Raw genomic sequence first — 25293 nt, 5'->3', positions numbered from 1 at the left:
AATTGAGGTGTTTTTTTTTTAAAGATTTTATTTATTTATTTGACAGACAGAGATCACAATAGGCAGAGAGGCAGGCAGAGAGAGAGGAGGAAGCAGGCTTCCTCCTGAGCAGAGAGCCTGATGCGGCGCGATCCCAGGACCCTGGGATCATGACCTGAGCCGAAGGCAGAGGCTTTAACCCACTGAGCCACCCAGGCGCGCCGAGGTGGTTTTTTCTTCTGAGGTGGTTTTTTTTTCTTCGCCCCGAATGTTTCTTGCTGTTTAACGGCCCTTCACTCATTGTCTGAGGAGGCGGCGGAGAACAGCCTTGGAGAAAGAAGTCATTGTTCCTCACTAAACATCAGATTGGACTCTTGAAAGAGTCCGAAGCAAAATTGCTTTGAAGAGCCAGGCATTAAACTGCGAGAGTCAACATATACAGCAGAGGGGGGAAAATTTTCCAGAATTCTAGAATCTTCTCTTTAAATAAATGTTCACAGAAAACTTTCAATAAAACTCGGATGACTCGGAGAATAAGTTTTGCTGACGTCGGAGAGCAGGCCGTTTCCTGAGTCAGACAGAGAGCTCTTCCTGTCTGGGTTGAGAAACGGAGAGGAAGGAGAGCAAGAGCATGGGATTCGAGCCTGGAGCCTGCCTCTCGAATCTTCTGCCCCCGGGTTGGGGGGTGGGGGGACACCCAGCGGAAGCAGACAGAAGGGCCCAGAGCCAAGAGGCTTCGCCTGGTGCTGGAGAGGACAAGGCCTCTCAGGGGTCCCCCGGCCCACAGGGAAGTCAGGCTCGTGCAATGGCAGCGAGGCTTACTGAGGGAGAGGACCTCATGTTCACTCTGCCTAGCTCCGCCCCCACGACCTGTCCCTTCCCAGTCAGTGCCCACTATTAAGCTGTGAGCTTTTAACCCCAAACCCACCTCTCTTGTCTTGAGACATTTGTTTCCATGGCAGGCTGTGTCCACAGGGGGCACTAGAGAGCGCGAGACTGGCTGCGGGGCAGAGGACTTGAGGCTTTCTGCTGGCTCTTCCTTGGTGCAGTGTCACCTCCCAGCAGCCCTTCACCCTGGCAGTGGCAGCTGGTTCCAGTAACACATGGTTTACCCATACTCACTGGGAACCATTGGAGGCATGAGCACCGGCCGCGGGCATGCCCTCACCAAGGGTCCGGACTCCCGTTCCCAGGTTATAATGATCTCAGCTTCTCCCTCTGGCCTCTCATCCCGAGAGGCTGTGTCTGTTTCCTGCAGTTATACCTCTGATATCTCACTGTTTGCTTTTCCACTTGTCCAATACTGTTTAGCCAATTCCTTATATTAAGATTTCTCTCTGAAAACAGCCATGTGATTTCCGTTTTCCTGATGGGACTGACTCACAGAGGGCTTGACTCCCCCAAGGCCTTTGTGGGTCATGGTAAGCATCAGAAGTTTCCAGTGGGGCGTATCCAAGCACTGATAAGATATTGATTGTGAGGGGCTTGGTGTCAGGATGAGAAGGGCTCAGAGGGCACAGCCTTGACACCAAGAGGCCATGACCGCAAAGTCACGCTCCGGGCCCAGAGCCAGGCTGGACCAGCTAGGTCAGCAGAGAAGTGATGGAGAGTGAAACCGACACCAGAGACCCAACAGGGCAAGGCAGCAAACCCAGAAGCCTAGGCCCAAGGTCCCCAATGTCACAGGAGGCTCTGCTACCAGATGTCATCCTGAGGTGGGGGGAGTGGGCACCACCAAGAAATGGAGCAATTCTAATAGAGTTTGGATCCTAATTCAACTTTTTTTTCCCACCGAACTAGCATACACTTTTTAATTTAAATTTTTTGCTTTTGACATCATTTCAGGTTTATAGAAAGGTTACAAGAGTAGTGCAAAGAATTCCAAGATACCCTTCTTCATCCCAATTCCCCAAATGTTAACATTTTACCGCCTTTGCTTTACCCTACTCGTGTGTTTTTTTTGCAGTGCATGCATAGTTTTTTCTGAAACATTTAAAAGTTACAGACATGAAACCTCTTTACCCCTAATTACTCCAACATGTATTTCTTTTTTTTTTTAAGATTTTATTTATTTGACAGAGAGAAAGAGGTCGATCACAAGTAGGCAGAGAAGCAGGCAAAGAGAGAGAGGAGGAAGCAGGCTCCCCACTGAGCAGAGAGCCCGATGCGGGCCTCCATCCCAGAACCCTGAGACCATGACCTAAGCCAAAGGCAGAGGCTTAACCCACTGAGCCACCCAGGTGTCCTTTTTTTTTTTTATTTTAAAGACTTTATTTATTTATTTCAACATGTATTTCTTAAAAACAAGGACAGCCTCCTACATATCCATGGAACAATTATTAAAACCGGGGAATCACCGTTATAGGGTACTTTTATCTAAGCCATAGACTTCCTTCGGATTTTACTGATTGCCCCCAAATGTCCTTTATAACAAGAGAAAATGCAGGATCATATGTGGTATTGTTTTGCAGAGAATAAACTTTAACCCAGAAATAAAATTGGGGGGAAGGGAGCTGTGATCAAGTCGGGCTCAGTTGTAGAAGGAATCAAGTCTTATTTCTGCATGTCTGAGCCATACGATGTCAACGCTGACCGTGCCATGTTCGTGATGAAGAAGAACGTCAACGATGACAGTCATCAAGTTCATGTCCTTTTCTGTCTTGGGTCTGTATGTCTTTGAGTCATATTTGTGGTCATTTGTTATCAGCCAGTTACTCACGAAGAAAGTTCTTGAGACAATGTCGTTTCATGGGAAAGGCAAGAGTTCTGGAGTTAGACCCGGGTGGAAAGCAAGCTTCACCACTTGTTAGAGGCATGACCCTGGCCCAGCTTGAACCTTTAAGAGTCTCCACTTCCTTGGCTTTACCACAGAGGGGAGAGGAGCACAGCACGACCTGGAACCCGGCAGATCCACGCTCACATCTTGGCTCAGGGCTTACTAGTTCTGGGACCCCAGGCATGTGCCTTCTCCGGTTTGGATTTTGGTCTGCTCCTCTGTAAAGTGGGGAAAACATGAACAAGGCTTCTTGCTGGGCTGTGGAAAGGGGGCCTGGTTCTTGTATGGAACGGGCCTGGCTTATAGCGAGTTCTGGATGAAACATTAATTCCTTTCCATCAGCCCATCTGAGTTTGGACATGTGATTCTTCCTCTGGGGATCTCGATATCCCCATCTGTAAAACAGAGCCATGACACCCATCTCTCATGCTGTGAAAAACAAAAATTGTAGTTGGGAGGGCTTAGGCTCTGAAAAGCCTGGTGTGCTGTGGCCTTGGCCAAGTAAGAGACTGGCAGATGGTGACAAAAACAGAAAGTGCTTTGCAATCCTGGGGCCTGCCAAGAATGTGGACAAACCTGTCCTTCCACTCCTGCCCTAGAGCTCGAGGACGCCCCATGCTCCCCCAACCAGCAGGCTCCTCCTGCCTGCCCTGGGTGCGTCTGACTCGAGGCCTGTCCTGGAGCTGGCTTCTAGGAAGCCAGCCAGTCCTGCCTCCAAGAAGGGAGGAAGGATGTCACCCTGTCCTCGGCAAGTTGTTGGGCAAGAGGAGGCATTTCCAACGCTGCCCATGCTGCTGAGGAGAGAGGAAGGAATCCGCAGCCTGCCAGGCTTTCCCCAGAGGAGTCCCGCCCATTGGTTCCAGCCCTGCCGGTCTCCTCCCTGGCTCAGGCACAGACCAAGTTCACCGTCAGATCAGGAAAGCAGAGAAGCATGGAGGAAAGAACTCTAGCCTGGGAGGAGGAAAGCCCACCTTAGCATATAGGGATCCAGAGAGAGCTGGCACAAGTCTTCTTGGGGCAGGAGGCCTTTACCGAGAAAGTCTGCTTCTGGGGAGTCCAGCCAAGGGAGGCAAAGGGTAGACGTGTTCTGTCCCAGAGAAGGGGCAGGGGTCCAGCTCCTCCACCACCTGCCTAGATGGTAGAATGACACACAACGCACCAGCCTTTGAGCCACACTCTTGACATGATACTTCTATCATCTTATGGAACTTCCTGAGCCCTAAGGAGCTTGGGGGCGAGACTGAGGCCTAGAGAATGAAACCCCTGACTCTGCTCGGGATTGAAACCTGGATCTGCTTGATTCCAAAGCCCAAGTTCTCCAGGTTTGCTATCTGGAGCTGGGCCAGGGCTGCCCATAACCTCCCAGAGCTGAGACACCTTTCTGGGCGCAGCCCTGTAATCTTGCCAAGTCAATCATGTATTCCTTTCCCTGGGCTGACACACTCTGGGGATCCCAGATCTGGTGGGCACTGTCCACGTCAGCTAGCTCTGGCCGAAAGTATCTGGAATCACACGTCAGCCGTGCCTTCTCGCCCACCCACCTGGCTGGGTTATTCCAAGCGCTGAGTCTAACGCCCCTATTTGTCTGCCCATGTGCCAAGCAAATACCAGGAATGAAGCAGGAGTTCAGTAGATGTTTACTGGGTGCAGAGGTGGAGTTTAACTCTCTGTTTATCAGAGGAAGCATCTGAGGCCAGTGCAGGAGGGCAGGGACCTGCCCAAGGTCACTTAGGCCTGTCCTGCTTCTATCCAGGGTGGTTTCCCCTCTATTACTCAGTCCTTGCTCAGGCACAGGGTTTTGCCAAGAAAGAAAGCTGGCATTTAGGGATCCCCAGGGGAAACCAAAGACCCCCATCTGGTTCCTCAAGACCCTCCCTGCTGTAAGATTAGAGACAAGTCCCCAAAGGGAGCTGGGCACCAGACCCTAAGACACCCACCTTGGAAGGTAGACTCCATTGCCCCTGAAGCTGGAATTTGCTGATCTGAAAAAAGAGAAGACTTTTTTTGTACGTAAGAGACTCAGTGCCTATGAGGCTCGGCTGGCTCTTGGGGGCCATGGTGATTTTCTGACTTGAAAGGCAAGAACCAGGAAGTAATTCTGAGTCTGGAACGAAATGAAACCCAGAGATTCCACTGTTGCCCATTATCTAGTCATTCATTCATTCATTCATTCATTCATTCCTCTGTTCATTCACTCACTTATTTGTCAATGTCATGTCTCCTAAACTTCACCCATGCCGTATTACTGTCATCACTCTGCCTTCTCCAATATAAATTATGAACTTATTTATTTCATGTTTGTCTTTGATTATTTTACTTGAGTGAATTTAGCCGTAGTCTGGACAATGGTATAGTTTATTTAAGCATCACTGTCAGTACAACGTCCTGTTTGTCCACATGCTACCCGAAATCCCTCCCACACTATCCTGGGTGCCTCTGCATCCACCCATCCTCCTCTCTGGTCTCAGTTTCCCCATTTGAGGGGGGGGTGCTGCATTTGGAAGCAATGATCTTCCAGTTTTGACCTTTTAGAAGTCTATGGTTCAAAGAGTCACACCCAGTAAAGAAAAACACAGAGACTGGATGGAATCAGTGGGAGAATTAACTAGTCAAAAGTCACAGGTTTATCTGTCATGTTTTTGAGCAGTGACTCAGGAGGCAAGGCAGGAAATCCCTCAGGACTGGTCTGTGAACCACCCTTCAGGGACTAAGAAAAACAAGTAGGCAAGTCCCCAGGAGCCTTAAACAGCCCCAAAATACAAGCTACACACTCTTCACTAGACTCTCCCAGAATCTTCTGGAGTTTCTGGAGGCGCTGGGATCCCTGATAGAGAAATCTTACCCTTGAAGATGCTTGGCACTGAGAAATGACTAGGCAGAAAAACGACCCAGCTGGCTTTCTCCTACTCCCCAGGACAGGCCAATGGGAAGTAGATGTCTTCTTGGGTACCTGCTTAGTCCCTAAGTGTCTGTTTAACTCCGGTGTGGGCAGGGAAGGAGAATGAGGCCCGTGTTTGTTCTACGCATCCAGGCCCTCCTCATCCAGCTGACTGGCCAGAGATGGGCACCTGCCTCAGAGGGAACCACTGCAGAGGCCAGCGTGGGCCAATCAGATTCCCAGATTTTAGAATGAGGACAAGGAGAGCCCAGACAGGTGCCGGTACAGGTCGGGTAAGGTAGTGTATACTCGCAGAGATCTGCTTAGAACACGCATCTGAGAGAAAAGAAGGAAACCAGTGTTCTGAGAGAAGCACAGGGTCGGGGTGGGTGGGTGGGGTGGGAAGCTGGGCACTCCCAGAGAGCCTTCCGTCCTGGTGGCTTGCCTGTCCAGCAGTGAGGTCCTTGTGTGATCCGCCTGCCCTGGAGATCCTTGACATAGCCTTGACTCCTCGTATTGAATTACACTGTGTGCTTCGGCGAGCTGGAGGGCTTCTGTCTCATGTAACCAAATCAATCACGGATACAGTGAAGCCAGTCTTTCAGCCTCCCAAATTAGACTTGGCAAGCCAGGCACTAGCGATCATGATCATAATGACCCCCGCCCTACCATGTGATTGGTGCATTGTAACTTTAAAAGTCCTTAACACGGGGTTCATCCCTTCCAGTCTGGGAGGACTGGCCCCAGACCACTCGTGCGCAAGACTTTTGTTCCAAGAGCACAGGGTTCGGAATAGCCTAGCTTTGGAGCCAAACAGACCTAGGTCCCGGTCCTCACTTAATCTGTCCACTTACTACCTATATGAACTATTGAACCTCTCTGAGTCTCACTTCCTCATTTCTACAAACTGGAAAGCAGAACAGTGTGGACCCTGGAGTCACCTCCTCCTGGTTCTGCTGTCTATTGGCTGATAACCTTGGGAAAGTGATGTCATTTCCTTTTTTTTTTTTTTTTAAGATTTTATTTATTTATTTGGGAGAGAGAGAGAGAAGACAGAGAGAAACAGAGTGGTGGGGAGTAACAGAGGCAGAGGGATAAGCGGACTCCACACTGAGTGCAAAGCCTAACGTGGGGCTCAACCTCACGACCCTAGGATCGTGAGCTGAAATGAAGAGTTGAACACTCAACTGACTAAGCCACCCAGGCGCTCCAGTGATGTCATTTCTAAAAGCCTCAGTGTCTTCAACAAAAAAGTGAAACTAATAAATTGGTTACTGTAAAGCTTGAATGAAATATGCAAATATTTAGCACATGAAGCCTGATCAAACTGTGCATGAAGCCTTTCGATTGCTAGACCTTTGCGTTACAATAGCCAATAAATTCCCATAACATTAAAAACAAATGTTTGGCACGATATCTGGCTAAAAATGTTCATTTTGTGGTAGCCATAATAATTTATTATGTAAAATACCTAGCATAAGGCTTGACACATAATTATTAATCAAAAGTCATGTATTATAAAGTGCACATTGCTGAGTACAGAAGGTTTGACTTGACCTAACTTGGCAGGATCACTTTTAACAGAAAAAGAAGTCTTAGTTGATAGCAAGCTTTACGTGAATGAACAGTAATCTCACTACAAAGCTTAATGTGATCTTGAGTCCTCTTTTAAAAACTGTCTCTAGAAGATGGGAGATGTTAGTTCTATCTCCCTTGCCCTGATCAGACAGCACCTAGAGATGGGAAGGGGTTGGGGCCTGGGAAAGCATCATGTAAGGAAACTAAAAGTTCTTTCTTGGCAAGTGTTCCTATTTGAAAAAAAAGAATTATACATACATATATATACACACATGTGTGTATGTACACATATGTATATGTATATACACACATGCACACACACAAATTTCCCCTTTTTCCCCTTCATGTGTTATGTCTTTGTTTTGGAGTAGGCCACAGTAATCAAGATAGTGTGGTATTGGTATAAAGCCAGACAAATACACTATTAGAGCAGAACTTAGAGTCCAAAAATACACATATAAATACAACTGATTTTTGAGAAAGGTACACAAGCACATCCATGGGGAAAAGACAGTCATTTCCACAAATAGTGTTAGAACAAGCACTTGTCCATATGTTAAAACACACACACCCACATGCACACACACACACACTCACACACACACACACACCCTCCAACCTACTATTTGCATTCTACATTAAAAAGTAACTCAGAGGGCGCCTGGGTGGCTCAGTGGGTTAAGCCGCTGCCTTCGGCTCAGGTCATGATCTCAGAGTCTTGGGATCAAGCCCCGCATCGGGCTCTCTGCTCAGCAGGGAGCCTGCTTCCTCCTCTCTCTCTGCCTGCCTCTCTGCCTGCTTGTGATCTCTCTCTGTCAAATAAATAAATAAAATCTTAAAAAAAAAAAAAAAAAGTAACTCAGAGTAGGGGGCGCCTGGGTGGCTCAGTGGGCTAAAGCCTCTGCCTTCAGCTCAGGTCATGATCCCAGGGTCCTGGGACCAAACCCCACATCGGGCTCTCTGCTCAGTGGGGAGCCTGCTTCCCCCCTCCTCTCTCTCTGCCTGTCGCTCTGCCTACTTGTGATCTCCGTCTGTCAAATAAATAAATAAAATCTTTAAAAAAAAAAGTAACTCCGAGTAGGTTCATACACCTAAATGTATACAAATGGATATGAGTATATAAATGTATAAATGTACATAAAACATAGAGAAGAAACATAGGAGGAAATGTTTATGGTCCTGGCTTGGACAAAGATTTCATAGATACGACACCAAAAGCACAATCCATGAAAGAAAAAAAATCAATAAATTGGACTTCATAAATAACAAAAGTATCTGTTCTTTGAAATACACTGTTAGGGGAATGAAAAAGACAGTCTACAGCCTGGGAAAAAATATTTGCAAATGATACAGTCAATACGAAACTTGCATTCAAAATATATAAGGGATTCAAAACTTAATAACTAGAAAGCACGTAACTCTACTTAAAAATAGGCAAGCTGGGGAAGCCTGGGTGGCTCAGTCGGTTAAGCGTCCGAATCCTGATCTCAGTCAGGTGTTGATCTCAGGGTCGTGAGTTCAAGCCATGCATTGGGCTTCACACTGGGCATAGCACCTACTTTAAAAAGGGGGGGGCAAATTATTTGAGCAGACACTTCACAAATTAGACATATGGATCACAAACAAGCACATAAAAGATACCCGACATTATTAGTCATGAGGGAAATGTAAATTAAAGCCATAATGAGATGCCAGGACATGTCAATCAGAGTAGGTAAAGCTAAAGAGACTGACCTATAGCCAGCGTTGGTAAGAATGAGGAGGGACTGGAACCTTCCTACGCCGCCGGTGGGGCTATGAAATGGCACTTTGCAAAACAGTTCGGCAGTTTCTTAAAGATGTCACTATATCCCTACCTTATGACCTGGTCATTACAGTTCTAAGAAATATGTCTGCATACGAGACGGCTACATGAATGTTCACAAGCAGCCTTATATGCAATAGCCAAAAGCTGGAAACCCAGCTGTCCATCAACAGATAATTGGATAAACAAACTGTGGTATATCCATACAAAGGATACTATGCAGCCGTTAAAAAAAAAATGAACTAGTGACAGGTGCAACAAGATGGAGAAATCTACACATAATTACACTGAGTGAATAAAGCCAGACATAAAGACAGAGTACTTACTGCGTGATCCCATGCTTATGAAAGTTTCAGAGTTGGAAAACAGATTGGTGGTTGCCTGGGGACACAGGGGAAGAGGCTGGAGGGAGGGAGGGGTTACAGAAGGGCACGAGGCATCTTTGAGGGGAAATGAATTTGTTCATTACCTTGATTATGGTGATGGTTTCATGGATCAAAACTTACATAATTCCGCACATTAAATACACACACTTTAGTCAGTGTGGGTACAGTACCTCAATAACGCTGTTCAAAACAACAACACAACAAACAAGGGCCTTCCCTGGGGTTCTTCCATCCAGGGCTTGTCACAGGTCCACACAACATCCCAGTACGCCCTTCCTCATTGAGCACCATTGTGTGTGCTCAGTCAGTTGGTCCATCTGCCTCAGCTGTCTACACCGCAGCCTATACCACCTAGAAACTTCTCTTCCTCTGGGCTCCATTCCAAAGGAAGCCTTGTGGCTAACTTGGCAAATGAGTAGGAATTGTTCACCCAAATATGGAACACCACGCTCCCACATTCTGTAGGCTCACCAAAGGCAATGCAGCAACTTGCCCCTCACTTTGGAGGAGCAAACATGTCATTTCCAGACCTCTAGACCTCCTGAGACATCACAAGGTACCAGTCCTTGAATGTTTGTGGTCTGGATCTCCTACCTAGGCAGGCAGGTATTTTGCCCAGGTTCTCAGGGTGTCTGCTACTTCCTGCTCCCCAAGTCTCATCAACATGATGCCATCAAGGTAGCAGACCAGCATAGCGTGGTGGGGTGGTGAGGAGACCAGGCTCCCTCACATTGACTCGTGGGCCTTGGTGGCACTGTGTCTCCAGTGACAATATTATACTCAGGGTTCAGGGGTGTCTGGATGGCTCAGTCGTTAAATGTCTGCCTTCGGCTCAGGTCATAATCCCAGGGTCCTGGGATTGAGCCCCACATCAGGAGCAGGGAGGCTGCTTCTCCCTCTCTCACTCCCCTGCTTGTGTTCCTTCTCTCGCTGTTTCTCTCTCTGTCAAATAAATAAATAATTTTAAAAAAATTTTTTTAAATAATAAACTCAGGGTTCAGATATCCCAAAGATCTGGATTTCCCCCTCACCCCCGAGTACATTCACCCTGGTAAATTGTCACAGTTTCCTTGCAGGGAAAAGACACGTAGTAGGTGTTTGTGATGTGCTTGTGGGGTCCAATCTTGGCCTCTGGCCTCCCTAGAATCCAGGGAATTCTCAGTCTATGATGGATTTAATTCCCAAAATTGAATGAGGAGCTTTGATTCCTATTAAGCTGACTCAGAATTACATGCATATTAGTAAATAGAATATGGCAGAATCTGCTTAACAGCCGTCACGTACCAAGCACCTGTTGGGTTCTAAGCCCTTCACGTGCATTCGTTCGTTTGGGCCTCACATAACTCGATGCAGGAGCGCCTATATCCTGATATTTTCTTAGGGACGAGGAAATGGAATGGACTGGCACAGGGAGGCATGGGATGGACTGCAGCAAAAGAAATTTGTAGAGGAGAGTTGGCTGGCACCCTCTAGAAATAGCTCTAGCCAATATGCTTCAAAGTCAGCCCAGGTACAGGCCTTGGCTGGGCCACTGTTAGGTGGTATGAAGGTAACCTTGACCAGGAGTGGCATGGGCAGGGCGTGGGCATCAAGCCAGTGGCGGAGAAGCTCATCTCACTGCACCCACCCTGGAACATTCAGTCCCAAAACCTCCTGTTGGCAGGGTGGGGCCCCTGGGAGGACAAAGTATGTCCCGGAAGGCCACCAAACTGGAAAAGGTGAGAGGCAGAGAGAGATAGGTAGTAGAACTAGGGAAGGAGAAACAGAAGCTGAGGGCTGGGAAAAAGGGGGCAGGGTGGGACTGGGGAGGACAGATAATGCAGGAGGGGGAGAGAGGGAGGTCCAAGGGCCAGTATTTGAGCCCCCTCCCCCCATTGGCTCTGATCAAGAAACCTCCGGCCTCCCTCCCTTCTGGCCCAGGGATCAGGGGCCACTGTCCTCAGCATTTCGTGGACGTTCTCATGTCTCACAGCTGCCTCTGAGAGGCAGGGACGGCTCTCCCATTATACCACTGAGGAATCTGAGGTTCATGGAATAGGGAGACCTGCCTGGGTCCAATGGCTGGGAAGAGTCGGACTTTCCTCTGTGACAGCTGCTCCCTGATTCCGCCCTCCCACCACACCCCCTCCAGAATCCGGAACCAGGATCCTGGCTGCCGGTCCCCCCGAGGGGAGCTGTCGTGGGAATCCCAAGGCTGGGTGCCACTGGAAACCTCCTGCCAGAGAAGTTCCCCAACCACAAGGGGACTCCCCTACAGAATTCACCCCTATATTAAGTTTGCCAAGCTACGGAGCTCTTGAAAAGCTTTGTAAATAAAACCCGGTGACTTGAACTTAGGTATCACATCCAGAGGAGCCAGCATTCCAAGAGGGGAGGCAGAAGCCACAGGGCTTCTCCTGACACCATCCCTGAGGTCCTGCTGCTAGGAGCAGGGAATTAGGCTAAGGCACTTTTCCTTCTTCTGAACTGAAATTTACTGAGCGTTCACTATGCACCAGAGCTCCGTCTGGGGCTTGCCACACCTCCTCTCGCTAACTCTTCCCAGTGGTCCTGTGACACCCAGAAAGCAGGAAAATCCACTGGAACCTTCTGTAAAACTCAAAAGCCACTTCCTCGGAGTGAACACCTGTTTTCCTCTCTCCCTAACCTGGGGTCCTTCATTTCCTGGACCGAGGGAGGAAGACCAGGGAAGGGAATCTGAGAGTCCTGGGATGGTAATGGATCACGGGATCACAGTGATGGGAAGGTTCATCTCGAAGGAGATATGCCCCCTTCTTCCTCATGAGACAGGTGCTATAGACCCACAGCCCTGGAACCCCAGGGGCTCCTTCTCTTCTGAGCCACCCGTATCCCCCCTTCCCCAACGGCATCATATAATTGATATAAAAATTAGCGAACTATTTCCCGTTTTCATATCAAATCTGAAATCTGGTGTATTGCTTCTTAGTTGAGATTTTTCCCTGTTATATTAAACACTGGGTAAGCACAGAAACATTTTCCATAATACACAGGTAGGTTGTAAAGGTGAGGGAGCGGAGGGAACTCCTACGCCCCTCCACCCGCCCAGCCACCTTTGTGCCACCCACCATCCTTCCTGCCCTGGGGCCTCCTCTCCTTCAGGACAGAGGAAACCGTTCTTTTGAATTGTGTGCCGACCCTCCTTATTCCAAAATTATTTTCCTATATGTGTTTCTATCACTAAAAAAAAGAAAAATACCACTTAATTTTGCATATTTGAGAACCGTGTGCAGGAATCACAGGGCATGTATTCTGCCATGACTGGCTTTGTGTGTTCAGCGTTATCACCCTGCGGTTCCTGGACGTGAGGAGCTGCCAGGCATGCGCGTTCGCGGCTGTGTACCACTCCACTGGAGAACAAACCAGGCTCGCTTATACATTCTGCGCCCGGTGGATATTTGAGAATCTCCAGCTTTTTGCTATGAGAACACGCCGCTATGAACATTTCCGTACATACCTCCCACTACGAGGGTTTCTCTAAATATCAAAGAAGGGAACACCTGTGTCATAATGCAGGTGGTCTTCAGCTCTCTTTGGGTGCCAAACTGGTTTCCAAAGTGGGTATACCAACAGCCTGAATCAGACCCTGTCCCCCAGCAGCAGCCAGGCTGATAGGGAAGACTGACGATCATCCGTTCTTCGAGATCCAGAATGTTACGCGACAGCCTTGCTTTGGTCGCAGGGCAAAGAAGAGGCAGACCTGATTCCCTTCCCCTTCCTGGCCAGAACTTGGAGTTAATGAGCAAATACATACATCATCGCAGGTGTCTTGCCTAGGCCGCTTCCCTGTATGGGCAAACCCATACATCAGGTAGGTATCTTTAGTCTCATTTTACAGATAAGGAAAACTGAGGATCAGAGAGGTTAAGGAACCAGCCCAAGGTCATACATTTTGTTAAACCTCCGATTCTGGATTCCAAGACATTTCTGTCTGATTCCAGAGGTGACTGTGTTCTCCTGTCTCCCATTCTAAAGTCTTGTACATTAGAATGATAGTTCTGAACCCTGATGAAGGGAGGAATTTTGTCATTTTTATTATTCTTCCTTCCCAAGTATTATTACTCTTTCAAACACCTTCTTTTGATTTGTCACCAGCTTCTACAAAGCCAGCTAAATAAGCAATTCATCCTATCTGTCCTTCCAGAATGCCTTCTCTGATCCCCCGCCCCCCATGTCCCCTGGGCGTACCCCACACAGCCCCAGCCCATGGTCTGTGACTGCCCAAGCTGTCCGATTCTTCCTCATAGGGCAATATCTAGCCCAGAGCAACTAGGTGCCAGTAAGTGTTTGAGGAAGGAGGAAGAGAGAAGAAAAAATTGGAGGGAAATTGAACCCATAATAAGTACTATTTATTGCATGTTTCCCTGGTGCCTGGCACTGGCTCTGTAGTTCTAACCGCATGCATGATTTCTCTGAAACCTTTCAATCCCATGAAGGGGGGATAGTTTCCTCTTCAATCTGCATTTGGAGAGGGTCTCCCGCCCAGGGTTGAGTCGCCAGTAAACGAGTCCACAGCCTGTGTTCTTAACCACCCCATTGCCCCTGTGGGGTCACAGCCCCATGCTCTCATAGGAGCAGAAGGATTAATCAATTAGAGTTTTGGCAAGAAATTCTAAACTGTGCTATTCTGGGGTTCACTTGGGTTCTTTAGGGTAAAATGCTCCAACTTTCAGGATTTTTTACTCCCCTTTCTTCTTCCCTTGAGTAACATCAGAAAGGGGAGATGGAGAGGAGGACCTGGGTAACCTCAGGGTAGGGAAGGGCATTCGTGGTCCCAGTGTTGCCTCCAGGCTCCTCTCTTCCCTTGGGTGACCCTCCTCTACAGACACCTAACCTGTCCTCTGGGGAGGTTCCCACCCACCCACTGCCCCCTGACTGCTCCTGGCCACAGCTCCTACACCCTCCCCTCTGACCCCAGCTCTCGCTGGCCCACAGTCCTCCTGAGCATTTCTACAGCCCTATCCCCCGGGGTCCTGGAGATCCTAGGTTGCCTTCCCTTCTCCATACCTCTACCCTGGAAGGGATGGGCTCCACAAGGCTGCTGTGTGTGGTGACAAAGAGCAGTCCTGACATCAGGGCTGTTCCCAGTGTGGTCGGGGCGCCTGGGTGGCTCAGTCGGTTAAGCATCTACCTTCGGTTCGGGTCATGATCCCGGGGTTCTGGGTTGGAGTCCCACACTGAGATCCCTGCTCAGCGGGGAGTCTGCTTCTCCCTCTTCCCCTGGCCTTCCCCCCTGCTTGTTCTCTTTCTCTCTCTCAAATAAATAAGTACATAAAATCTTAATTAAAAATGTGGTCGACATCACCTGGGAACTTGTTCAAAATGCAGATTCTCAGGCCTGACCAATGTGAGAGTTACTGAATCAGAAACTCTGGGGTTGGGACCATCTGTCCACATTGGACTAAGCCCACCAGGTGACTTTGATGAATTTGAGAATTCAAATTTGAGAATCACGGCCATACCTCATACCTTCCCTTCTTCCGGAGCTCGGAGTGAAAAGTCTGTGCTCCGTGTGGCCAGACTCCAGGTCTTAACATGTAAAAGGAAGTTGGGGGGGGGGGGGACATTCAGAAAAATTCTTTATATCCCTCCCCAGGGTGTAGTAGGTCTTTAAATTCTGATATTCTGGATCCCGAAGCTGTATGTCTGTTCTGCTCTTTCAAAATATCCACTTAGAAAGTCAAGGGTGAGGATGAGGTTCTTTCGGCTGCTGAATCTGCCTCCCCTAGAAGTAGTAGATGCCTCAGTGTCAAGGGTGAAGAAGGACAGGAAAATTGCCAGGAATTAAAAATTCATGGGATAGCTTTGCAAAAAAATCTTTTTTTGCTACATATACAATGTGTTTTCAGTTGCAGACTAACTTAACCTTCATGTCTACCCTGAGAGGTCCCACAATATCAGGTTCCCTGCTGGTGCAGCAGGTCAGTTCACAGGCTCGGGGCCCAGTCACCTGAGCCCAGCTGGAGAGTCCCCATTGTCATCCACCCCTCCTGTCCCCTCTTGCTGCTGTCACTGCCCAGATTCTGGGCTCATCCTCCCAGCCCAACTACTTACTAGTGTGTGATCTCAGACAGACTACTTAACCCCGTTGTGCCTCGGTTTCCTCATCTGTCAAGTGGAGATTCCAAATTCGATGTTCAAAACAATTTCTTTGGGCACCTATAGTATTCTAGGCACTGGAATATGGCAGTGAAGCAAATAAACACAATTCCCTGTCCTCAAGGAGCTTATATCCTAGGGTGGTGGGGAGCAGAGGGAGAGGAAGACAATAAACAAAAAAATAAAATACAAAATGTTTCAGATGGCGATATGTGCTAGGAACACATAGGGAAGGGGATAGCAAGTGCTTAGGGGTGAGGGGGAAGACAGTTGCTACTTTAAATAGGTTGGCTAATATCCCACTAACAGATCCCACTAAGAAGGTCACATTCGAGCAGAAATCTGAAGGAGCAAACTACATGGATGATGGGGGAAATGGCATTCCATCTCAAGGGAAGAGCAAAGTGTAGAATTCGGAGGCTAACAGGAACTTGGAGTGTTGGAGAACTGGCAAAGAAGTCAGTGTGGCTGGAATAGAGTGACAGGGGATAGAGTATGGAAGAAGTCTGATAAGCTGGGGAGAGAGGAACTAGATCATGGAGGGATCTACATGATAACATGTCATGACCTTGACTTTGACACTAAGGAGATGAGGGCAGATCAGAACAGAGCAGGAACCTGATCGGACTTTATATTTGAAGGTCACAGGAGCTGCTATGTGAAGAATCAACAGAAGGGGCCAGGGCAAGGGCTGAGGCAGGGAGACCAGTCAGAAATGGGGCCACTACAAGAATCCAGGCATGAAACAGGGTTCAGCCCAGCTGGCCACAGCAGCAAAGGGGTCAGACTGAGGACATGGGGCTAAAGTCAGAATGGACAAGATCTGCAGATGGATTGGATATAAGGACTGAGGGAAAGGTGGGAAGAGGATAGACAAGAATGACTCCCAAGCTTTTAGCCTCAGCAACTTCAAGGACGAAATTGCCATTTACTGAGAAGGGGAAGGCGGAGAGGAGCAGCTTTGGGAAGACTGTTTTCAGACCTGGGAAGGTGAGGATTTCAGTTAGAGGTCCCGCAGAGAAACCTGTGAGCTGTTAGGCATGTAGGTCCAAAAGTGGGGAGGTGTAGGGTGGAGATGGAAACGTGGGAGACTTTTGTCTCCAGGTGGTATTTCCAGAAGATTCTGAGATCACCTACTGTGTATGGGTATTGGGGGGATCAAATGAGTTAAAACAGATGAGCATTTAGGAGTGCCTGGCATGTAGTAGGCACTCAGTACCTCCCTGCTTCCCACCACGGTCACCTCCATGCTGTCCTCCCTGTTGCTGGTCAGGGTGATCTTGCTAAAACCCAGATCTGACCATCCCTCCCTGCTCACATCTGCAATGGCTCCTTATTGCCTACAGGGTATAGTTCAACAGCCAAAGGCTCCTCAAGGCTTTTCCTGATCCAGACACCACCACCCTCACTAGCCCCAATTTCTGCCACCACCCCCCACCTCCCACTTTGTCCTCCAGCAATAATAGAGCAACCTTTGTTCCCAGCTTGGTGTCTTTGAACAAGCTGCTGCCTCTGCCAGGACTTGCCCAGCAAACTGATTCTCACATCCCCTGTGAAGCCTCCTTCCTATCACACCCCCTGGGAAGACACCCAGGGGGATGTCTCCCTTCCTTGCAGCCCTGCCTTCTACCCTAGCTGGTGTTCCTTGCCCTCAAAAAGGACTGTGTTCTTGTAGCACCAAACACTGACCCTGCCACAGGCAAAGGGCTGGGGGGAGGGGAGGAGGTAGGGACAACTCTCCATGAAGGGTTTTATTATTGTTACTATATTTTAGATCAGCGAATGGAGGCTCCGAGACGTGAAGTCACTTGTCCAAGTCACTCAGCTGGTAAACACCATGGCCAGAAGTGGACCCCAGGCTTATCTGATTCAAAGTCCTGGGCTCAAGTGCATATGTACACGTGTGCACACATACACAGAATTAACAATCTCACGGCACTTGGGGGATGAGAGGGACTCCCTTGGTCTTTCAGTCGTTCCCTACTCAGAAAGGGATCCAGGGCTAGGGAGAGAGTTAAGGATTTAGGTTCAGAATAGTTCTTCACTTGTTTATTCAATAATTCATTCACTCATTCATTTACTTCCTCATTCTCATTCTTTCACTTCCTCCATCACAATTGTTTTTACTCCCAGTTTTCACTTCCAGTAGATTTGAATGCTATCCTCTTAGAGTTCAGAGTCTATGGAGAGCCTGGCCAGGGGACAAAGTGGCACAAGTGGGGAGTAAAAAACCCAAAGGGCTTACCATTGACTTTGGGAAAGGTGAGAGATGACTAACTGGCCCCAGGAAAAGGATGTCCCAGAGGGATGCCACAGCATGTACAAAGATCCAGAGGCTTTGAAACAAGCCTCAAGAGACCTCAGCAGACCTTCCAGAAGGAGGGTACCTGGAGGTGGGGAGCGGGGAATGGAAACTGTGGCAGGGGATCATGAGGAGAGAAGTTTGGTGACTTGGGCAGGGGGCCAAGGTCAAGATTAATTTGGGAGTTAGGTGTGGAGCTAAATTAAGGTTTGGATTGGGTTTAGGATTAGAGATTAGAGCTCGAAATCCGATTATTTCTTTTTAACCTGCCTTTCCCAGAAGGATTCCGTCTGTCAGTGGCAAGGATCTGTGGTTATGAGCAGGGCTGCCAAAAACCAAAGCATCAGGGATGGGCTGTAGGGTTGGAAGGCAAGGTGCAGTAAAATAGAAATACTCGAGGAAGCGAAACCAGCCTTTGCGGCGCACGGAGTCTTCATTTTCTTCCTCTCTGAAGTATGGACGCACTGGTTGTGTCATCTTGGGCACAGTCGTCTCCGAATGCCCACCTGCTAAACTGCTGGGCAGACCATGGCGAGGTGCGGTGTGTGGGGCCCCTTGTCTGGGCCAGCACCAGAAGATCCCATGCGCTCGGTGCAGCAGGAACGGGGAGCAGCCGGCACGCAGAAATGCTCCATGGAGGACAGCTGTCTCCCTGTCCCGCGTCTCCCCCACCAAGCCCCCCCGCCGGGGCCCCTTCTCGTCTGGGCGCGCCCCAGCGGCCCCGCCGCGGGTTAGGAGGGGTCCCGAGCTGCACGGCGGGGTCCCGAGCTGCCGCCTGCGGGGAGCCGCGCAATTACCCTAATTACAGCCCGGCCTCCGCGGCGGAGGCCCGCGCGGCCACGCCGGCCCGAGAACGCCCCCGGTCCAGGCCGAGCGTGGGAACGGCCGGGCCCTCCGCCCAGGGCGGGGGCGGCGGCGGCGGCGGCGGTGGGAGCCCGCCCGCCCGGCAGGCCAGAGTGGCCGATAAGCCAGCCCCGCCGCTCTCGCCCGGCGGCTGATTTCTGGGTGGCGCTCGCGGCCCCTTTCATCTGCCACCTGCCGGCGCCCCGCGCCCCTCGGCCCCACACCCCGCGCGCGGGCGGGAAGAGTGCGGGGGGCGCAGCCGCCTGGGCTGCAGGAAACCGGGGCGGGGGAGGCAAGCTCCCGGGGCAGGACTCACGCGCCCACCCTGGATGGGTCGTCCACGCACCCTCTCTCCGCAAGCATCCGTTGGTTCGTGCACGAAACCGACGTTTGCTGAGCACCTTCTACCACTGCCTCCTCCACAAAATGGCAGTAATGACAGTCAGTGCCCCACAGGGCCCTTCTCAGGGTTAAGGTTGGTCGTGCGGGAGGAGAGGGATGGCGCGTCACCAAGTGCCCAACCTGTGCTAGCCCCATCCCAGATACTCACTAGCTCGCTAAAACCCCATTGTACAGACGCGGAGACTGGGGCACAGAGAAGCGAAGGGATTTGTGGAGGCCACACAGGAACAGAAGCCTCGGTCAGACTTTTGTCCTCCACAGCCACTGTGGCCGCCCCACCACCAGGGACCACGCCATTGGTGCCTGTGGCGCGGGATGAGAACAGTTCACAGCTGACGTGTCTGGAGCGCTTGCTCGCCATCAGGCACTGTGTGAAGTGCTTTCTCGCTTTCTTTTTACTATTATTATCATCATTATTATTATTATTGGGGTTTTTTGGTTTTTATTTGTGTGTTTTTGTCAGAGAGAGAGAGCGTGAGCACAAGTGGGGGAGCAGCAGGCAGAGGGAGAAGCAGGCTCCCCACTGAACAAAGAGCCGGATGTGGGACTAGATTCCAGGACTCTGGGATCCTGACCTGAGCCAAAGGCAGACACATAACCACATAACCGACTGAGCCCCCCAGACCTCCCGCTTTCTCTGCATTATCTCGTTTAATCCTTGCAAGAACCACCTCAGGAGCCGCACTTCGGTGTTGCATTCCCACTTTGCAGATGAGGAAACTGAAGTCCAAGACCTTGGTGCTGAGGTAGCAGCAGTGAGGTTTGAAGCCGCCAGGCCCAGCAGGGACACAGAGGCTCTGTCATGCTGGGTCCTTCTCCCTGGGTGCCCCTCTCTAAGCGTCCTTTCCAGCCTCAAGCTGAGGAGGGGCCAAATTCACTGAATACCTTTTCTTTGCCCAGCTGCCTCCCACCCCCGTGACCCTCTCAAAATACTCAAGGGACAGCTTAAGGGAAATTTGGTGCCAGTGAAAAGATATGAAAGATGAGCAAACCCAAAAGTTCAAACTCTCTGGGCCTCAGTTTCTCATCTATAAAATGAGGACGGCAGTCACCATTCTGCCTCCAACCCACCCCCCACCTTCCCAGCACTGTTGCTCAATGGCTCTTTACTTCATTGATTGTGTTCACTCAGAACATTTTTTTTTAAGATTTTATTTATTTGACAGACAGAGATCACAAGTAGGCAGAGAGGCCGGCAGAGAGAGAGGAGGAAGCAGGCTCCCTGCTGAGCAGAGAGCCCTATGCGGGGCTCCATCCCAGGACCCTGGGACCATGACCTGGGCCAAAGGCAGAGGCTTTAACACACTGAGCCATCCAGGCGCCCCTCACTCAAAACATTTTTGAGTGCTATGAACTTGAACTTGGTGTCAGGGCTAGGGTGACTGACTGTCCCCGTTTGCCCAGGACCAAGGGGTTCCCAGGATACGGGATGTGAACTACTAAGATGGAGACAGTCCTGGGCAAATGGAGCAGTTTTTCACCCTGCCTGTGCAGGTGCTGGGGATTTGAGCCACCTCAGAGCCTGGCCGGTCCCTCTGAGAACTGGAGAGTCCGCTGCCCAGGGGCAGGGATGCCCCATGTGAACTGTTGGCACTAGAACAGGGCGAGGCGTCGCTGTGAAGCGCTGTGCTCAGCTCTTTCCCAGTCACCTGGCTCCAGGCCCAGGCAGATACGCCAGAGCAATCCTACCCATTGCCTGAGTGGGAAAACTAAGGCAGAAAGTCTCACAGTGGCTTTCCCACAGCAGCTGCCATGAGTCAGTGCCCAGGGGCAGGGGTGGTCAATCCCACCCGTCCCACCCCCTCACTATATGACCTTGAGCAAGCCACCTTACCTTCCATCCTTACCTGGGGGTGGTGGAAGGGAGGGTAGTGGATGATCCCCAGATCCAGTGAGGGTAGTGACTGTTCCTGGAGGCCTTTCCAGGAACCCCCCATTTCACCAGGAATTCCCAGTGAAGCAGTTCTTTCCAAAGGTGGGGGTGCCTGCCAAGAACTTGGTCACTGCTGGGTTCTTGGCAGTAGCCAGTTGAGGCCATGCCAGGAAGAACCTAGAAAGATTGGCCCTTGAAATCAAACAGAATAGGCCTTCACGCCTTATTGGACCTCTCTGAGACTCATTTTCCTCACCTGTAGAATGGGGGCAATACCACCTCCAACTACTGGGGTTGTGAGTGAGCTTCGGAGATGAGGGGACAAGGTGTGTGTTTGGACACACCTTTCTGCCCCTCTACCGGTCCCCATGTCCCACTGCCCAGCTGGCTTGACCTCACCCAAATGTCCTCTTCATCGGCTTCCTTCTTTCCCCTCCATTCACTGATTACCTATCATGTGCTGGTCTCCTTGGGGCCTCACGTGGGGCAGACATAGAAAAAAATGGCATCTTTCTTCCTTTATGGGAAGCCATGCAGGCTACTGAAACCTCGGAGTTGAGGAGAAGAAAGCCATCACCCATGGGAAAATAGGATCCCTACTCCTTTACACCTCCCCTCTCTCTCTGTCCCTTTCTGCCGGGTGGTCCTCTTCCTTCATTCCCTACCCTCTACCATCCCCCACAACACCCAACACACACCCAGTTCCACTGCCGCCTCACCCCCACCCAACACATACACCCCCCACCCAGTTCCACTCCGTTGGGTCCGGCAGGGAAGCCCGTCCTGGTTGCCTCAGGCAGAGTTAATTGCTCCTTCCCCCAGGAAGTCTGGCCAGTCTTTTATCTACAACCAAGCACAGGGTCTAGCTCATCCTAGACGGCAATAAAGGCAATAAATACGGAAAGAAGAGAGGAGGATCAGAAGGGAGGGGGTTGGGCCTGAGGTTTAAGGATTCATCAAAGGAACGCCTGCTCACTCTATGCCCAGACTGTGACATTCCCTCCAGAAAGGGAGAAGGTGGCCGAGAAGAGGATGCCTACTGGGGGAGGGCACATCCTTTCTCCTTCCAGTGTCTCCATGCCTCACCCTCTGTACTGGGTGACACCTTAATGGTGGCCATCAGCAACCCAGCTCCGCTGGCAGGGGCCTGCTGGGACAGAGTGGTTATCGGAGACTGGGACACAGACTCACCCTCAGCTTTGCTAAGCGTAGCCGGGCAGTGGGTCTCCTTGAGGAAAGTCTCTTCCTTCTGTGTGACGGACTGGACCAGACGACCTTGAAGTCCTTCCAAAGGCAGTCTTAGAATGCAGAAATTCTGAGACTTTCTGATCTTCCTAGAATCTGTGGCATAAAGCTGCTGTCCAGTATGGTAGCTAGGGAGCATTTGATCTGTGGCTACTCCAAATTATGCTGTAAATATAAAATACACATCCGATTTCAGATTTAATATGAAAACGGGATATAGCTCATTAATTTTTATATTGATTATATAATGCAATGATATAATTTCAGATCTATTGGGTTAAATAAAATTTGTTATTAAAATTAATTTCACTTGGGGTGTCTGGGTGGTTCAGTCATTGCGCATCTGACTTCGGCTCTGGTCATGGTCCCGGAGTCCTGGGTTCAAGCCCTGCATTGGGCTCCCTGCTTGGTGGGAAGCCTGCCTCTCCCTCTCCCACTTCCCCTGCTTGTGTTCCCTCTCTCGCCATGCCTCTCTCTGTCAAATAAATAAAATCATTTAAAAAAAATTTCACTTGTTTCTTTTTACTTTTTTTTTTTTTAAGTGACTATGGGACCATTTACAATCTCATGTGACTCACATTCTGTTTCTATTACACACCCCTGGCTGAAGAGCTGGTGGTCACCCAGCTAAGCCAAGATTTCTCTCTCCAGCACCAGTCAGCTCTGGGTGTGGCGAGGTCTCTTTCCAGGAGGGAAAAACCAGACCCTGAATGATAACCTTATGAGAAAGCATTGCTTCCTCCCCCAGCATGAAGGCACCCCACGCCAAGTCTCCTCTTTCCCCTTGAGCAGCTGGTTTCTGAGGAATTAGAGAGCAGAGCCCATCCCCCAATGTGGTGCTCCCTCTGCAATAAAGACATGGCTGGGAAATTCCTTTCCAGGCTGCCTTCCAACCCAGCAGGAGCCAGGCTGGCCCACCCAGAGGAAACCCCTAGCTACTCCTTGACCCAACCCTGCCCCCGGAGTCTGAGTCAGGCTAGGGGCACCCCCTCCTCCCATAGCCTCCAGTCAGAACAGCACCAGGTTTAGCCACAGAAGGAGCACAGGGCTGCCCCCGCCCCCGCCCCCCAGGGAATTTATGCACCAGAGTCCAGGAGGCAGGTCACACCCACAGTAAGTGGAGATGATCGCCCAGCAGTCCCCGTGGGCTAGGAAACAGCGGAGGTTAAGCGAGATTTGGGCAGACGCGGGCCTGGTTTCTCCACACCCCAACCCCAGCACTCTTCCTCGCCATTTGAGAAGGAAATAAAGACTAGGACGTTATGGACAGTAGTCGATAGTGAAACCATAGCACACCTTCAGACAGAAGTTTAAACCCCAGTTTGGCCGGCTGTGTGCTGTGTGACCTCAAGCATTCACTTCCCTGTGTCCTCGGTCCCCACCTCTGCAGGAGGATGGCACTTGGTACTACCCTCATGCTGTTTTAAATGTTGCCAAGGGGACTGAAGGTTATTATAAGAATTCAGTGAGGTGATGGAAGCACATTCCCTGACAGAGGGAGGGCTCACCAAAGGTTGCTGCTATTACTACTATTTTTTTTAAAGATTTTATTTATTTATTTGACAGAGATCACACGTAGGCAGAGAGGCAGGCAGAGAGAGAGAGAGAGAGAGAGGGAAGCAGGCTCCCCGCTGAGCAGAGAGCCCGATGCGGGGCTCGATCCCAGGACCCTGAGATCATGACCTGAGCCGAAGGCAGCGGCTTAACCCACTGAGCCACCCAGGCGCCCCTGCTATTACTACTATTAATAAGAACAGAATCCGCCTTCATTCGCATACTTTTTTTTTTTTTAGATTTTATTTATTTACTTGAGAGAAGGAGAAGGGAGTGGAGAGAGAGAGCACAAGCAGGGGGAGTGGCGGAGGGAGGGGGAGAAGCTGGGATCATGACCTGAGCCAAAGGCAGAGGCTTAACTGACTGAGCCACCCAGGCATCCCTACATACTTCTTTTTGTGACTAAAATCAGCCAAGCCAAGGCCGTCACAGGGACTGCTCTGGGGCTCTGAGAACCAATCATTGGACTGTAATGGGACCAGAAAGGGGTTTTGCAGGATGTCTGGTCTAGTTCTCCGTGACAGTCTGCGCTGGTCACCTCTGGTGGGGGTTGGCTGGTCAGGTCCTTGAAGAGCATGGAAGGGTGGAGAAGGGGACAGGTAGAGGCAGCATGGGGTGAGGAGGACCCTTCTTGTGCTCCCCTCCCACACACACCAGACAGCAGGGTCAGAAGGGCCGGTGTGAATTTCGAGGAAAAGTGGCTGGAGAACCCAGAAACTGTTGTTTTTGTTTTTTTTTTCTCAATCCCCCAGTTTGTCTGTAAAATAAAAGGACTAGAAGAGTATTGCTTCCATTTCCTTGAATATTCCTACTGAGAACTGGGTTTTTAACAATAAGTGGCATTTTTTTAAAGTCCCAGAAATTCCCGATCCTCCAGTAGATAAACTTGTATCAAGAAAATGGTCATCATGTCAGACAAAGGGTTGTGCCCTAATTTTTCTGTCTTCAAATTGGTTTTTAATATATCCTTTTCTTGGGACGCCTGGGTGGCTCAGTTGGTTAAGCAGCTGCCTTCGGCTCAGGTCATGATCCCAGCGTCCTGGGATCGAGTCCCACATCGGGCTCCTTGCTCAGCAGGGAGCCTGCTTCTCCCTCTGCCTCTGCCTACCATTCTGTCTGCCTGCACTCGCTCTCTCTCCCTCTCTCTCTGACAAATAAATAAAATCTTTAAAAAAAAATATATATATATATATATCCTTTTCTTTGCCATGTTTACATACCTTTGTCAGCTGCTCTTCCTTAAGGGGAAACAATGGCTTATTCTAAGATAATTGTCATTTGGATATTTTGGTATTGAAATGGCCTTCCTCTCATGCAGAATAAAACTGCTGGGAATTGCTTTTGGTCTGTTTGGCAGGCTCATTATGCTATCCTATATGTCCTAAGTTGGTGGGGAAAAAAAAACCACAAAAAACAAAAAAACAAAACTGGTCACCTTATACCAATTCCTAAAATTCGGAAAAGTATGGTTTACTGACCCAAAGACCTGGGCTCCACGGATCCAGTCCAGCCACCTACGCTCTGGGCATCTTCCACGCGCCCAGCCTGAGCCGTAC

This window comes from Enhydra lutris, unplaced genomic scaffold (assembly GCF_002288905.1).
Source record: "Enhydra lutris kenyoni isolate GAN:26980312 unplaced genomic scaffold, ASM228890v2 scaffoldscaffold9, whole genome shotgun sequence".
NCBI lineage: Eukaryota > Metazoa > Chordata > Mammalia > Carnivora > Mustelidae > Enhydra > Enhydra lutris.
Note: the sequence above shows the minus strand (reverse complement) of the source record.